This window comes from Myotis nattereri (assembly GCF_964212035.1).
Source record: "Myotis nattereri genome assembly, chromosome: 2".
Lineage (NCBI taxonomy): Eukaryota > Metazoa > Chordata > Mammalia > Chiroptera > Vespertilionidae > Myotis > Myotis nattereri.
The window spans coordinates 179290048-179307237 of record NC_138076.1 but is presented as its reverse complement, the minus strand read 5'-3'; the positions used below and the strand labels follow the sequence as shown (position 1 = coordinate 179307237).

Here is a 17190-nt window from a genome sequence, read left to right as displayed (position 1 = left end):
TTAACATCCATCACCACACATAGTTAACAGTTTCTTTTCTTGTATTAAGAACTCTTTTCCCCCAGTTTCAGTGAGAAGTATTTGACATACATTACTCTATCAGTTTAAGGCATACAGCATAATGGTTTGATTTATTTATATTGTAAAATGATTATCATAATAGATCAGCTAATATCCATCTTATATAGATACAATAAAGAAAAAAATTCTCTTTATGATAAAAACTGTTAGAATCTATTCTCTTACCAACTTTCATATATATCATATAGCAGTGTTAGCTATAGTCATCTTATTGTACATTACATCCTAGTACTTAGTCATCCTAAAACTGAAAGTTTGTACCTCTTGCTTACCTTTCTCTAATTTCCCCTCCCCTCAGTCTCTGTCTCTAGTAACCACAAGTCAGATTTCTTTTTCTCTATTTTTTTTTAGATTTCACATATAAGATAATCAATATTTGTCTTTCTCTGTCTGACTTATTTCATTTAGTGTAACGCCACATATGTACATGCAAATGGTATGATTTCCTTTTATAATGGCTGAATAATATCCATTATATGTATATGCATCATGACTTCCTTATCTATTCCTTAGCTAGCATTTATCTCCTATCTTTTTGACAATGGTCATTCTAACAGGTTTGAGGTGTTATCTCATTTTTGTTTTAATTTGCATTTCCCTAATGACTATCAATGTTGAGCATCTTTTCATGTACTAGTACCTGTTGGCCTTTTATACAGTACTAGAGGCCTGGTGCACAAAAATTTGTGCACTCGGCGGTGGGGAGGGGGGGGGGGGCGGGGAGAGGGGGTCTCTTAGCCCGGCCTGTGCCCTCTCGCAGTCTGGGACCACTCGGGAGATAATTACCTGCTGGTTTAGGCCTGCTCCCGGGTGGCAGAGGGCAGGCCCAATCCCTAGGTGCAGCCTCTGGTCGGGCTCAGAGCAGGGCCAATTGGGGGGTTGGGGCACCGACCCCTGTCACACTCAAGGCAGGGTCGATAGGGAGGTTGCGGCACCACCCCCTGTCACGCACAGAGCAGGGCCCATCAGGGGGTTGGGGAGCTCCCCCCTGTCACGCTCAGGGCAGGGCCAATGGGGGGGGGGGTTGGGGCGCCGCACCCTGTCACACACAGAGCCACAGGGCAATCAGGGGGTTGGGGAGCTCCCCCCTGTCACGCACAGAGCAGGGCCGATCAGGGGGTTTGGTCACTGCCCCGTCACGCTGATCCCGGTGCCAGGAGGCCTCGCTGCTCCTCTGATCCCGGTGCTGGGAGGCATATTACCCTTTTACTATATAGGATAGAGGCCTGGTGCACGGGTGGGGGCCGGCGGGTTTGCCCTGAAGGGTGTCCTGGATCAGGGTGGGGGTCCCGCTTGGGTTCCTGGCCAGCCTGGGTGAGAGGATGATGGCTGTTCGCATCTGGTCACACCCCCTTTAGGGTGGGGGTCCCCACTGGGGTGCCTGGCCAGCCTGGGTGAGGGGCTGAGGGCCGTTTTCAGGCTGGCGGGTGACTGAAGCTCCCAACCTGTCCTTTTTTCCTTTTTTTTTTTTTCTGGGCCAGCTTTAGCTCTGAGGCTCGGCTCCAGCTATGAGACCTCCGCTGCTGAAGCAGGTTTCTGGCCTTTGTTTACCTTCTGTATTTGAAACAATGTTGCGGTCCTGCTGGCTGAAGCCCGGGGTTTTGTTTAGCTTCTATATTTGTTACAATGTTGCTTAGAGTGCAGCTGAGAGGCTGGCAAGGCAGGTGGGGAAGCTTGGCTCCCTCCTTCACTGAAGCAAGCAAGCCTCCCTGTTTGCGTCAGCTGCCTGGCTGCTGGCCGCCATCTTGGTTGGCAGTTAATTTGCATATCTCACTGATTAGCCAATGGGAAGGGTAGCAACTGTATGGCTAATTACCATGTTTCTCTTTTGTTAGATAGGATGTCTTCTTTGGAGAAATGTCTATTCAGGTCCTTTATCCATTTTTAAGTTGGGTTATTTGTTGTTGTTTTTTTTTATTGAGTTATGTGAGTTCTTAATATATTTTGGATATTAACCCCTTATCAAATACATGGTTTGCAAATATTTTTTCTCCATTTTGTTGATTTCCTTTTTACTTTATTAATGGTTTCTTTTGCTGTGTAGAAGCTTTTTAGTTTGATGTAGGCTTATTTTTTTTATTTTGTTGCTTGTGCTGTTAGTGTTGTATCCAAAAAATCATTACTAAAACCCATGTCAAGGAGCTTTTATTCTTGTTTTCTCCTAGGAGTTCCATAGTTTCAGGTCTTACATGGAAGTTTTTAATCCATTTTGAGTTAATTTTTCTGAGTGGTGTAAGATATAGGTCCAGTTTATTTTACGTGTGAATATTCAATTATCCCAGAACCATTTATTGAAGAAACTGTCTTTTCCCTATTGGGTATTCTTGGCTCCATTGTCAAATGTTAATTGACCATATATATCTGGTTTTATTTCAGGGCTCTCTAATCTGTTCCACTAGTCATTTGTTTTTATGTCAGTACCATACTGTTTTAATGACTAAAACTTTATATAATAGCTTGAAATCAGGAAGTGTGATACTTCCTACTTTGTTCTTCTTTCTCAGTATTTCTTTGGTTATTCGAGATATTATGTGGTTCCATGTAAATCTTGAGTCTTTTCTAGTTCTGTAAAAAATGCCATTGGAATCGTGTAGGGATTGCACTGAATCTATAGATGGCTTTTGGTAGTATTGACATTTTAACAATATTAATTCTTCCCAACCATGAACACAGGATACCTTTCCATTAAATCGTGTGTTCTTTGTTTATCTTTTCAAAGAACCAACTCTTAGTTTGGTTAATCTTTTCTATTGTTTTTATGTTCTCTATTTTATTTATTTCTGTTGTAATCTTCATTATTTCCTTTCTTTTGCCAACTTTGGGCTCAGTTTGTTCTAACTTTTGAGATCTATTCTCTTAGGAACTTTCAAATATCCAATATAGTATTATTAACTTCAGTCACCATGCTGTACTTTACATCCCCACTTTTTAACCCCCAGTTATTTGATAACTGAAAGTTCGTATCTTTTGAGTGTTTCATTATTCTTATCAGCAAGCGAGCCACCTGCTTTCTACATCCCCCACCTCTCTGAGTAGTGCCAGGAACCCGGGATACAGTGTCAGTTCTTTCTGATAGCATTGCCGCTGGCAGGCCTTTCAAACCCTCTTTGCCAACTTCATAGCTATCACCACCACTCAGGCTTTCATAAGTTCTCATGTTGCTATCTTATTAGTTTTCTAACTGGTTTCTCCATGTTTCTAGTCTTGGCTACCTCTTCCCTACCTAATAAATCATCTTCCACACTGCTGCTGACGTAATTCTTCTCCAACCTTAAGTAATCCATTAGTTTTCCATTATTTCCGGGATAGAGTTCAAACTTCTAAGCAGTTTATAAAACTATCATATACATTTCCTATCTCTCCCACCACATTCCCACACACCATCACCTTGCTTCCAACATATTTACTTATACACTATACTTACCTTTATAGCCATAGGCAAGGAAATATATACAAACATACATGCTCCTTTTTCTGGAGCATACTTTTGTCCCTTCTTAGTGTGGCCAATTCCTACTGGTTCTTCAAGACTCATCTTGAGCTTTACATTTTATGAGAAGTATTTCCTGTTTAACATGATTGAGTGAAGCCTTTTCCCTCCATATTTTAGGAATAATCTTGATTTTGCTTCTTATTGCCATCCTAATATTTCATTTGGTTGTCTATATCTTTCTCAAAACTTGATCCTCTTGAGGGTAGGAAATATGTTTTTCATCTTAGAAGGTTACAACCTACTAGCACAATAGACCTGCAGATGCAAACACAGAAAAGGTAAATAATAAGACAAGATGGCTTATGGACACACCCTGAAAAGTAATAGAGCCATCAATTCTAGAGGAAATAAGAAGAGCCACTGTGGAGAAATCAGGACCCATATTCATCTTTGGTGAGAATGTAAAATTGCATAGTCACTTTAGAAATAGTCTGGCAGTTTCTCAAAAGGTTAAACATAGATTTACCATATGACTCAGCAATTCCACTCTTAAGTATATATCCGAGAGAAATGAAAACATATGTTGACACAAAACTTGTATATTAATGTCCATGGAAGCATTATTCATAAAGACCCAAAACGAAAACAACTAAAATGCCCATCAACTGATGAATTTATCAATTAACTTTGAAAACATGATGCAAAGTGAAAGAAGCTGTTATAAAAGAATACATCTATATATATAAAAGGCAAAGTGACTGACTATCTGTCTGTCTGTCCGACTGACCAACTGACTGACTGGTACATATGACGCATATTGGCAATTTAAAAATAAATGTTGACTCGTGTATGCACAATACATATAAAGCTCTTGCTGGCCCCAATAGCACGTGTGTGTTTTGATCTGTCATTGTCGATCGTGAATTTGGTTGTTTTTGTTGCATTTGGTGGCAAAGTTCTTCTCGGAGGGGATTTTCAACAATGTCTCAGTGTTGTGCTGCATGTTATGCATTTGGCCATAGTACAAACGAGTTTAAAGGGATGTTTCAAACAGTCGTCTCTTAAAACAAATATGAGATCAGAGGATTCTGCTTATAGTGAATGGTTAGTAAAACTTGATAGCAGTTTTCATTTTGGAATGGATATTATTGAAATCCCGTGTGAAATGATTTGTAATGGATCTATTATTGAAGCTACCTTTGGAAATTGTGTATCTATAGATAATATTAAAAATATATCTAAATGTGTGATTCTTTGTCCTAAAAATGAGCACGTTCATAAATTAAATGAAGAAATTTTGGATATACTCGATGGAGATTTTCCACATCTATTTGAGTGATGATTCCATTGATTCAATGGATGATGCCAAAAAGGAAAATTTTCCCATCAAATTTCTTAGTAGTATTACTCCTTCAGGAATGCCATGTTATAAATTAAAATTGAAAGTAGGTGCAATCATCATGCTACTGAGAAATCTTAATAGTAAATGGGGTCTTTGCAATGGTACTAGATTTATTACCAAATGATTGTAACCTAACATAATCAAAGCTGAAGTATTAACAGGATCTGTGGAAGGAGAGGTTGTTCTGATTCCAAGAACTGATTTGTCCTCGTCTAACACTGGCCTCCCATTTAAATTAATTCGAAGACAGTGTCCCGTGATGCCAGCATTTGCGATGACTATTAATAAATCACAAGGACAAACTCTGGACAGAGTAGGAATATTCCTACCTGAACCCGTTTTCAGACATGGTCAGTTATATGTTGCTTTCTCTCGAGTTCGAAGAGCATATGACATTAAAGTTAAAGTTGCAAATACTTCATCACAACAGAAATTAGTTAGGCACTCTGAAAGTGTTTTTACTCTTAATGTGGTATAACAAGGAGATATTAGAATAAGTTTAATCAATTTATTAGTCATTGTTTTTATCAATGTTTTTATATCATTGTTTTGTTTTTATATCATGTTTTTGTTTTGATGTCATTTTTGTTGTTTTTATATTGTCTTTGTTGTTATATCATGTTGTTATTGTTTATTTATTAATCAATTTATATATTATTTTCATATACATTTTACTAATTTTCTTTTATCTCTAACACTTCTATTATAGAGAAAGGGCGAATAGCCATATTAACATATTTCTTCTAATTAATTTCCTTTCAATGTGCATGAATCTGTGCACTGGGCCACTAGTATTGTATAATTCCCTTCACATGAAATATCCAGAATATGCAACTCTACCTTGATATAAAGTGGATTATTGGTTGCCTAGGAATGAAGTAGAGGATGGGAGGAATGGGGGTGGCTGACAAAGTATATAAGGTTTCATTTTGGGGTGATGAAAATATTCTAAAATTGATTGTTGTGATAGTTGCAGGACTCTGTGACTATATTAAAACAATTGAATTGTACATTCAATTAAAAAAAGGCACAGATTATTGTGGGGAGGGGAGGAAGACTTCATGGAGTTGGCAGGATTTGAATGCACTGATAAACAAGTGATGGGAAAAGCAGAGGCAGTGTGTTATAGTGAATAAACAAACCTGTCGGGCAGACTTGGCTTTGAATCCTGCTTGCCATTTGGTCAAATTACTCTCCCTTATGTTTGTATCCTCATCTAAACAAGTGAATATATTTATATACTTATTTTTGAGAATTATGGTGGTGACAAATTAGATAATGGATTTATGTGCTAATGCCTGGCTCATGGCAAATGCTTGGTAAATATTATCTTTTACTATTATAATAAATCTGTTTAATAATACTTAATATTGGATTAGGTGGGACAAAATGAACATGTAGATATATTAGTGGAAACACCCAGAAACTCATCTGAAGTTTCCAGCAGAAAGTGATAGGAGACACATAATAATATAAACGTGATTGTACTCAGTTTAAAAAGCATTTATTGTATACCTTTCTTCTAACCACTAGACACTGTGCTAGACTACTGGATATCCAAATACAAATGAGAAGTAGATTGCTGTATATAGAAATGAGAAGTGGTCTTTGACTTGGTGGTCTAGTAGACGGGTAAACATATATGTGTAAGAAAGCAGAATATTTCCTGTAATAGAAATCTGTTTGCTATGTACACAAAATAGGAGGTGGGAAGGAAAAGGGGTATAGAAGAGGTGACATTTGTGTTCAACTTTGAAATTGCTCACTAACCACTTGAGCCTGCCACTGGAGGATTATAGGATTTCTATTTGACATATGCCAGTACATAGCAGAGATTATAACTGGTTTGGCCAGATTTGTTCTATGTAAAAATGAGAAAATACTGTTTCCCAAAATGTTAAAGAATGCCTGGCATACAATTAATGTGAATATTCCAGAGACTTACTAGTATGTTCAAAGTTCCCAGGTAACTTGTCTTTCTTTCTCAATAGACTTTAAACTCCAGAAAGCAGAGATCTTGAGTGGATACTGTTCACTCTGGGATTGCCACAACCTGGCTCAGGGCTGGCATATAGTATGTACTCAATAAAAAAATGGTTCAAAGAATGTTCTCCAGATCCCTCCCATGTCAAAATGGAAGAATCTTTCACAAGTGGCCTGCTAGTTGACTGTTTCTGACAGCTACTGACAATCTGAAATAGACCATAAATCTATATAACCATGCTTTCTTTCAAATCAAAGTCTTATCAGTTATGTCATTCTCTTTCTCCTGGAGAAACTATTTGCCTGGAGGTTTAGAAAAAAGAGAGTAGCTTAGCAGCTGAAAATACACAGTCTCTGAAACAGAGATGGCATGTATGAATTGCTGTGTTCTGGAGTTGAGGACAAGAAGTAATTATAGAGCAGATTGCTTTGAAGTCACATAGTATTGGTCTGAAGAGGCTCTTGCTTAGGTGCATCCCCTAGGTTGAGAGTTCAGATATTCAGAGATGAGATGGCGCAGCTGTCCAGTCAACTGTTTCTTGAGCACGTAACTCCGTGCCACCCACTTAGCTCAGTTGCAATTTTTATTGAGCTCTGCTTGCCGGTGGTGAAAAGATTAGGCCTGACTCTTCCCAAGGACAATCCCATATGGGCGCGGGCGTCATTCTGGGGATGATTTTATTTGCATGGATTAGGCATAGAAACAGGGCCTGCCACTTAGGCAGTTAACTAACAGGAAGCAGCTCCTGAATCACCCCCTTTTAGACTGCAACCCGCTGCGGACCACTGAAGCCACGAGTGCCTGGGCTGAGAGCACAGTACCCGGTACCTGGTGCTCAGCCTCAGCCTGCGGCCACGTGACTCTCATGCTTGCGTGAGTGACGCGCGCAGCGTTGGGCGGGCCTTGGAGGAAATCAACTTCCGGGGGCAGAGGTGTTCCAAGCCGGGTGGTGTGTGGGCTCCCCCACCGTGTGTGGCTGGGGCCGAGGTCACTGCGACGGGTCCGGGGTCGTCCCCCGGGTGTGCACGTGCGCGTCTGTGTGCTGGGGGGTGGCTCACCTCACGGCGTGCTGAGCGGCGCGGCGGCGGCGGCGAGCGGGAGCGGGAGCGGGAGCAGGTAAATGGACGCTCGCCTTCTGGGTCTGGGTCCGGGAACCCGGGCCGCGTGAGGCGGCGGTGCGCCCGGAGGCGGCCTGGGCGCGGGCAGGGAACGCCCCACTGGGCCGGGAGCTCGCCGGGCTGCCGCCGCCTCCCGCCCCGGCCTCGCCCCCGGAGGTGGAGGTGACCGGGGGGCGTGCCCGCTGGGCTGGCAGCCGGCCCCGCCCCCCTCCCCGCGCAGGGAGCGCCCACCTGCGCTGGCCGTCGCCGGCGGGTCCTGGCCCCTGCACACTCCCGAGGCCGACGCTTTCGACAGTCTAAGCACACGTACACGTGATGATGGTGTCACGGAAACTCCCACCGAACGGGGCTGGTCCTTGTCGAGTTTCCACCGGGCGCTCCTGGCGTCTGTTTCCCCTTCGACTTGGCCGAGTCCACGGGGCCAAAGGTCTGTTCTGTCCTGCAGCCACGTGTTGCAATGAAAGCGGCACTTTTCGGGGTTCAGGCAGGAGGCAGTACGTTGCCAAGTGGCGAGGCATCCTCCGTTCCCATGCGTGCGCCCCCTTTCCCCGCAGTAAAGATGATGCTTCCAGCTGCCCCTGTTTGGCACTGCGGAGGAGAACTCGGGACAGAGAGTCTATTTTGGGCTTCACTTGAAGGAGTGGCAGCTCTATTAAAAGCTCACGGAGTGTCTTTTTGGTGGGATGATGATGTTGCTGCTGCTGTAGCTACTCTCACTTGCTCCCTGGCGAGCGCTGGGGCAGAGCCTGATTTCCTGGAGGGTAAAGTGCTGGCTGCAGCTGCAGGTGACTCAGCGGCCCCTTGAGAATTCCCACTCTTTTCCTTCCCTCCCTGTCTGAACCGGGCAGACATTTATGCCACCTTCCTCTTTAAATAGCAGAGAGGTAGTCGGATGGTGGCTTTTGGAAATAGTTTGCATGTTCCGTGATGGAGTGATTGGGGGTGGGCTGACATTTTATCTTGTCACTGGGATGGACTGACATTTCACCCAACAATGTAAGGCCAAATACTCAGAATATGTAGTTCGCTGGGGTGACAGGGGCTGACAATAAATTATCTTTGTTCTGTGCCATAGGAGAGCTCCGCACTTCTAATCATCCCATTTGCCCTCTGCTGCAGTTTCTGTTGCAGTGAGGGTTAGGGTTAGGGCTTTACTGTACCTGTTAGGTAAATGGGAGATTGGGGGGGGGGGGGGCGGGGGGAAGGGGGACGGGGAGAGGGTTGTGATACCAGGGAGAGTGTACCTGTGTGGCTAGTCAGTAAATTGTGTGGTAGAAAATTACCCTGATTTACAAAGTTTGGTATCCTCTGGGCAGGCTAGGAGGTAGTTCTGTGGGCAGGGATATCTTATTGTGAACTGGTTACTTAGCAAAGCCAAATGGAATAATCATAAAAAAAAAAAAAGTGATGAAAGTTACAAGTTATCTCTTAACATTTATTAAATAAAAAATGTATCTCATTGAATTGATTAGTTCAAAACCTGAGAGTTTTTTTGTATTCTTTAATCATTTTAATATACTTAATGCCAGGCGAAAAGAAAGTGCAGAGAGTCATCACAGAGGGAACAGCACCTTTGTTGGGGGCGGGGCGGGGACAGTAAAAAAAGAAGAAAGCTGGTTACAAATTTATTTAGCTGGTTGTAGCTTAAATGGACAAATAGGAATTTGCCTAATAGACATTTTATCTTGTACCTCTAGCTGTAGATGTAAGATTTGTATATAGGATTGTTATGAATAAAAAAAGCTATTTGAAGGTTTATTGTCTTTTGATAGCAGAGGTTGGGGTGGGAGTGCATTGGGGTGGACAAGACCTTTTCCAATAGTAAATTGGGAGGGGAGTGTTTAGGTAAGTTGTTTCCAAAATATAGCTCATAATCACAATGCTCAACCTGTTCCTTCTGACTTGGCTTCTTGAAAGCTCATCAAATTTTGTCATTTTGCTATCTCAATAATGAGAACTTTAAAAAGGCACTTCTCTTTACATTAACTCTTTGTATCAATATCTGTTTTCCCCACTCAAATGAACATTCGATCTTTATGCGTAACTCTGATAATATTTTTTTAATTGATTCTTTGAAATGTGGCTTTTCTGTTAGTGTATGAAATTTTCTTCAGATTTTTAAAGATTGCCTCCTTGTTTCATTTGATGTTCTTGGAATTTGTCTCCCAGGCAATTTATTGTGATAGATTTTGGAGAAAAATGCGATAGTCAGTATCATTGACTTTTTTTGGTATCATGTTAAGGTAGAATCCTAGAATTTCAGAAAGTCAGAGTTCCTTAGACTTTATATAGTTTATTTTACAGATTTAGAGTCTGGAATAGTTAAATGACTTCTTTACCATTAAGCAAAATTTTATCGTTAAGCAAATTAATGAATCAATATGAGACAATATCAGTTATTGCTAAAATGTTTACCCAGGCTTATGTCCTTTTGTATTTGTAATTTTAAGTTAGTGTAGACCAGTGATGGTGAACCTATGACACGTGTGTCAGAGGTGACATGCGAACTCATTTTTTGGGTTGATTTTTCTTTGTTAAATGGCATTTAAATATATAAAATAAATATCAAAAATATAAGTCTTTGTTTTACTATGGTTGCAAATATCAAAAAATTTCTATATGTGATACGGCACCAGAGTTAAGTTAGGGTTCTGTGCCATAGGAGAGCCCTGAGCTGACATGCCGAGCTCAAAAGGTTTGCCATCACTGGTGTAGACCCTTCTTGACTTGTACCCTCTCCCTTTCCTGTCATATCCCTAATAAATGTACAAAGAGTCTTGTTGGCTATATGCCATAGAATCCTACTTAAAGAATTATGGATACATTTACTGTCAATAGCAGAGGACACAACAGTTTTTTTTTTTTTAATTTTGAAATGAGAAGAATTTTTTAAATTACAGGTTTAGTAGATAAAGATCAGTGATAGTGTTAGCTGTTTTAAAATGTAACATGTTATAATCCTAGTAAAACTGTTTTCCTTAGACAGGTATGCCCACTTTAGTATTAACATAGTACAGTCCAACACACAATAGTTAAGTAGATTGACTATATGAATGAAATAACTACTCTCTTATAAAGTGTGAAATCACTTTTTCCTGCTGTTCAGAGAAGATTGACTTTTTTCCCCCTTTGCCAGCCTTACAAACATAGACCATGTGCATCTCTTACCAAAAGTAGGCCTAGATAATGGAGAGGCCAACCAAATTGCCTTTTATGGTGTGTCCAATCTTGTGGTAAAAGAAGATCTACATGATCATTTCAAGATGCTTTGGTTTTATGGGAATTCAGAACTTTTGCAATTGAACTAAAGATAGGGCTGCAGTATTATGCAAGATCCCTTAATCTATGAATATGCTTCGGTGATAGACAGAGGCTTACCTGAATATTACTAAAAAATTACATGCTTAGACATCAGTAAAATATTGTGATTAAAGATGAGTTTAAATTTCATCATTTAAATTACGAATTTAATAAAGACAGCTTATAAAGAGTTTATACTTTTTATTTACAGTTTGCCTAAATTGGGTATGAAAAATGGAAAATAAGCTTGCAAAAGCTGAATGGCATTAAATGGGCCACCCTGAATCGGAAGACAAGTTGAAATGAATACTTGTGTTCTATTCTGCTGAATGGGAAAACTGTTTAATAACTGGGTTTCATGAGGCATTAGTTAATTTAAGTTTCTTCTCTTGTCTGTTATGAGAAGAGACATTTTATTAACTTCTTTTTAGGACCAGTTTTGCTTAAAGTGAATGGTTTTTTAAATGTCACTTGCTTATTTAGTATATGTGATTTGTTTCAGTTGCCATGTTAAGAATAGTTGTATAGTACCTTTGGTTGCAGGAACCTTTTTTTTTATGAGACGTTATCTTCATTGGCATACTGCGTTGATTTTCTGTATATCCAAAGCTGGGTGTTATTGCTCTTGTTTCTTTTGTTATCAATAGGAGAAAAAAAATAATGCCACAAGATTATTATTCTCAGATTCTCAGTGTTATAATAATGAACATAAAAGATGACTCCCATATGATTGATTAGAAGTGTTGTGATCACTCAGAGTCTGCTCAGATTGCAAAATGTTGTTTTATTGTATAATTCCAGTATATATAAGTAGAAAATCTTTTGAACAAAGTGAAATAACATATAAATAAAAATTTTGGATGGTTATTTTTCTTCTCACATAGAAGGGCCATGGATATTATCATAGTTACTTTCATCTGAGCAAAATAATTAAGCACATAGTTCACAGTGGTGAATTGGTAATCATAAGGCTGGATCTGATTCTTTAATTAGCATATACTTTGTTTCTCACTTTAAGAAACATACCAGAGTACATTTGTTGAAGTTGTGTGTGTGTACATACTTCGGGAAGTACACATTGGGAAGTAAACTTTGGGAAGGTTTTGGCAAATATTTCTTCAAATATTTTTGAAATATTCTTTTTATCCTCTTCCCTCTCTCTTCTTCTGGGACTCCCATAGTGCATATGGGAGGAACATGATTGGAAAATTGGTGACAAGGACATCTGAGTAAGAGGTATGCAGGCAGACCTCTCTGAATGGGACAAAAAGTGAAGATATTGGTGTCCCATGTGAATGCTCATCAAAGTAAGAGGTCTTAATTCCAAAGGGAGTAATGCTTCCACAGGGTAACTGCATCAGAGTAGTACTTTAATAATCAAGTAGAGAGGATGACTGGGTATCAGACAGACTCTTTCCCCAGCCATACCTGTCAATGCCCAGTGGGCTCATGAAAAACGTGGCCATGCTGTCAGGGATGGAGGTTACAGAAACACTCAGCAACATAGACTTCAGCTCATCAAAACCTGCCTGGCAGTGCCCACTGCTGAATGCCTAATCTGCCAGCAGCAGTGACTAACACTAAATCCCTGAATGGCACCATTCCCTCAGGTCATCAGCCAGCTACCTGGAGGCAGGTTGATTACATTGGACTGCTACCATCATGGAAGAGTTGCAGCTATTTGTTCTTACTGAAGTAGACACATATTTTGGATATGAATTTGCCTTCCTCACATGCAGTGCTTCTGCCAAAACTACCATCTGTGGGCTCACAGTATGCCGTACCCACTGCCATTCTATTCCTTCCACACAGCATTGCTTCTGATTAAGGAACTCACTTCACAGCGAAAGAAATGAGCAGTGGGGTCGTACTCATGGAATGTACTAGTCTTATCATGTTTCCTACCATCCTGAAGCAGCTGGTGTGATAGAATGGTGGAATGGTCTTTTGAAGATTAAGTTACAGTGCCAGTGAGGTGTCAGTACCTTGCAGGATGGGACAAGGTTCTCCAGAAGGTTGTATATGCTCTTAATTAGTATTCAATATATGGTGCTGTTTCTCTTATAGGCAAGATTCACAGGCCTAGGAATCAAGGGGTAGAAATGGAAACAGCACCATTCACTATTACCTCTAGTGACTTGCTAGCAAAACTTTTGGTTCCTGTTTCCATGACCTTATGCTCTGCTAGGCTAGAGGTCTTAATTCCAAAGGGAGTAATGCTTCCATAGGAGACACAACAATGATTCCATTTGTTGGCAGTTAAGACAGCTGTCCATCAGTTTTGGACTTCTCATGTCTCTGAATCAACATGCAAAGACAGGAATTACTACGTTGGCTGGGGTGATTGATCCTCACTACCAAGGGGATATTGGACTGCTATTCCACAATGGAGATAAGGAAGAGTTTGTCTGAAATACTGGAGATCCCATAGGGCATCTCTCAGTAATACTGTGCCCTTTGATTAATGCCAGTGGAAAACTGCAACACTATTCAAGGAGATTACTGATAACCCAGATCCTTCAGGAATGAAGTTTGGGTCACCTCACCAGGTAAAGAATCATAACCATCTGAAGCACTTGTTGAAGAATGAAGGAATACAAAATGGGTAATGGGAGAAGGTAGCTATAAATACCAGCTTTAACCGTGTTACCAGTTATAGGAATAAGGACTCTATTGTCATGAGTATTTCCTCATTTCGTTATAAATATATTTTTGTGTTTGTGTGTGTATATAAACACACACATGTATATGCATATATAACATGTATATATATGGCTATATACATATGTAAAATGATACTTTTCTCTCATGCCCTTACCATGTAAAAAACATATTAAGTGTATATCATGCACTTAGTTTTAAATATTAGTAAATTTACATGATAGTATATAAATTCTCGGATATCAAAGAGAAGAATAAACATTCAAGGACTTTACCTCCTCTTCTGGGGAAGGGGTTAGTAAGTTTGCAGTTGTACACAGGATGGTTGTATCATGTTAAGCAGAATTATGATCTCCTAATTGTTCTCATTTGGAGATTAAGTATGGTTTAAGAAGATGAATATGGGTGCCCAGTTGATGAGGGTTGAACTTGTGTTGATTAAATTTATGTGTCACCTTGACTGGGCCATGAGGTGCGCATATTTTTGATCAAACTGCATTCTGAGTGTGTCTGTGAGGTTGTTTCCTGATTAAAGTTTAAATTAGTGAATTGCGTAAAACATATTGCTCTCTCTGATGTGGTCCTCATCCAATCAATTGAAGATCTGAATAGAACAAAAAAGCTGAGTAAGAGGGAACTTCTGCCTAATGGCCTGAGCCGGGGCATTGCTCTTCTGTATTTGGACTGGGACTTATACCACCAGGTTTTCTGGTTCTCAGGCTCTCAGATGCAACCTGACACTACAGCATCTATTCTCCTTAGTTTCTAGCTTGCTCACTGCAGGTCTTAGGACTTCTCAGCCTTAAAAAAGTATATGGTCGTCTTAACATTGGTTTAATTCCTGACAGTATCCTAAAGGCAACTTGTAAAGAAATTACTATAGAGAAGGGGGATACAGAATAAAATGCTTAAGATGCTGAGTCCTAGGATAAGTGGGATTTATAGTAAAAACGCTTAGAAATCAAGGCTAAGGCCACAGAATTAGATTAGTCATAGATGCACTCAAACAGCAATCTATATTACAAAGTATATTGACATATAACATCAGTTTATAATGGTTAATGATAAATATAAGCTTTTGGCTTAAATGTATTCGATAAGACTTAGGTACTGTATAGCTGTTGTTCTTTAACCTTTTATTTTTGCCACAGTCTCATTTTAGATTATGTTCCCATTATCCCTGTTGAAAGCTAAGATGCTAATGAATATGAAAAATGAAATCCTATCTGTGTAGATACCACTTAAATAAGGTATTGCTTAAATAAAAAAAGAGTGGATGGAGAAACCCATGACAGCATAGCTCAGTACTTAGTTTGTTTTAATTTTTCAAAAAGTAAACTGAAGGAGTAATCATGAAGCCTGTAGGATTTCCCCTTTTATAAAACATTTGTAGGGAAAAAGAATGATTGGATATTTTCAGCATTTAAAGATGGTTAATTACCACACTTTCTTTCCATTGTGATTGTGTAGCAATGCTGAGGTCTGGAATCATGGGAATAATTTCTGAGCTTTTTTTCCCCCCCTCTCAACTCTCAGTAGACTTTTTACTCTGTGTCTCTGATGTTGTATTATATAGCAATTCTTTATTGGTTCTCAGGCCTAGAAAATATAGAGTAATTGTCTAAGCAGAGCAAAACCTCCTTCCTCTTATAATCCAGTTACTTTAACATGTCTTCAATAATTGAAGGAAAATATATGTTGTATCTCAAAAATAGCACAGAACTAAGTTATTCTAGTTAAGAAAGCTGTGCCATTTTTTTGGAAGTTTATGTGTAATGAGTTGTAGCTAATTTTCAACTTTTTAGGAGAAGGCAACCACAACAATTAAACAAAACACCACTAATTGGTTATAAATGTGGAGAAGATGGGGCATGTTTGTGTGTGTATGAACTACAGCATTCTTTTATGTAGTTAAATATTCTTATCTATTCTTAAAATGGGCAGTTGGTCAGAGTGATGCTATTATAATTATTGTTTATGTATGAAACTGAAACAAATTTATTGATGACTTCTGGTGTGTATGCGAATGTTGAGAGAGTAAGCCTTTGTAAAGGATGTAAATAGAATGCTACTTGAATTTTAAAAGATTCGTTTTGGCCTTTCAGAATATCATGAAGCTAACATAAGCATTGGAATCTATTGTAATGATAGTGAAGGAACCAACACTTAGGAGAATTACACTTTTGTTCATATTACTACCATTGCTTCAGGTTATCCAAGTGCATATTCCTTTCTCTCATGATAAGAAAATTATGGCCCGGTTAAGTTCTGAATATATTACCGAGGAACATGCAAAAATGATGTAGATGGTAGTATTGTGATAGTGACAACAGGTTTTAGCACAGAATAGGACACATACTTGAATATCTTTATATATACTAGTAAAAGCCTAAGCGACCATTAGGACTGGTCGACCGGTCGCTATGATGCGCACTGACCACCAGGGGGCAGACGCTCAATGCAGGAGCTGCTCCTTGGTCGTCAGTGGGTCCTACAGCCAACCTCTCATGGCTGGCCAACCTCCCGCAGCCGGCCAACCTCCTGCCACTGCGCGCCCCCCCCCCCCCCCCCCCAGCCCCCGGCCCATGGGCCCTGATTGGGACAGGGTGAGATGGATTGCCAGCCAAGGCAAGGAACCCCACCTATGCACGAATTCATGCACCGGGCCTCTAGTATGTATATATAAAAACACATCCATTTTTCCATATGTATATGTTTCAAATTAAATTGCCTAGGAATATTGAAGTCCTCAATTCATTGCATACTTATAATATCTTAGTGCAGAAGTATTTTGCACATCAACTGAGTTTGTGCATATTTGAATTGTATGTAGCTCTCAAAAACTTTTTAGGAAATTTTCTGAAATAACAATTTTGAACTGACTAAATAATCATATTTATAGTTACAGGTATGTCTCTTGTAACTTTTTTTCCTTGTATTTGTGAAGTCAAAGACAGTCAATCAATATAAGTGTTTATTAATGAACTGTTGTTCTATGTAAAAAAAGAATGGCACACTAGCCAGTTTTGCTCAATGGATAGAACACTGGCCTGTGGACTGAAGGGTCACGGGTTGGATTCCAGTCAAGGGCACATGCCTGGGTTGTGGGCTTAATCCCCAGAAGGGGGTGTTGCAGGAGGCAGCAGATCAATGATTCTGTCTCATCGTTGATGTTTCTATCTCTTTTGCCCTCTTCCTGTCTCTCTTAAAT

At 39.8% G+C, this 17190-nt stretch overlaps 1 protein-coding gene across 1 annotated transcript in view; it reads left to right on the top strand.

Moving 5' to 3' along the window:
• The first annotated feature begins 7798 nt into the window (after positions 1 to 7798).
• The window catches only part of CCDC91 (coiled-coil domain containing 91), a 277441-nt gene continuing 268049 nt past the window's right edge, over positions 7799 to 17190 (top strand). The window contains exon 1 of the mRNA XM_081083709.1: positions 7799 to 8016. The gene's annotated coding sequence lies outside the window, so the exon portion shown is untranslated. The remainder of the gene's footprint in view (positions 8017 to 17190) is intronic.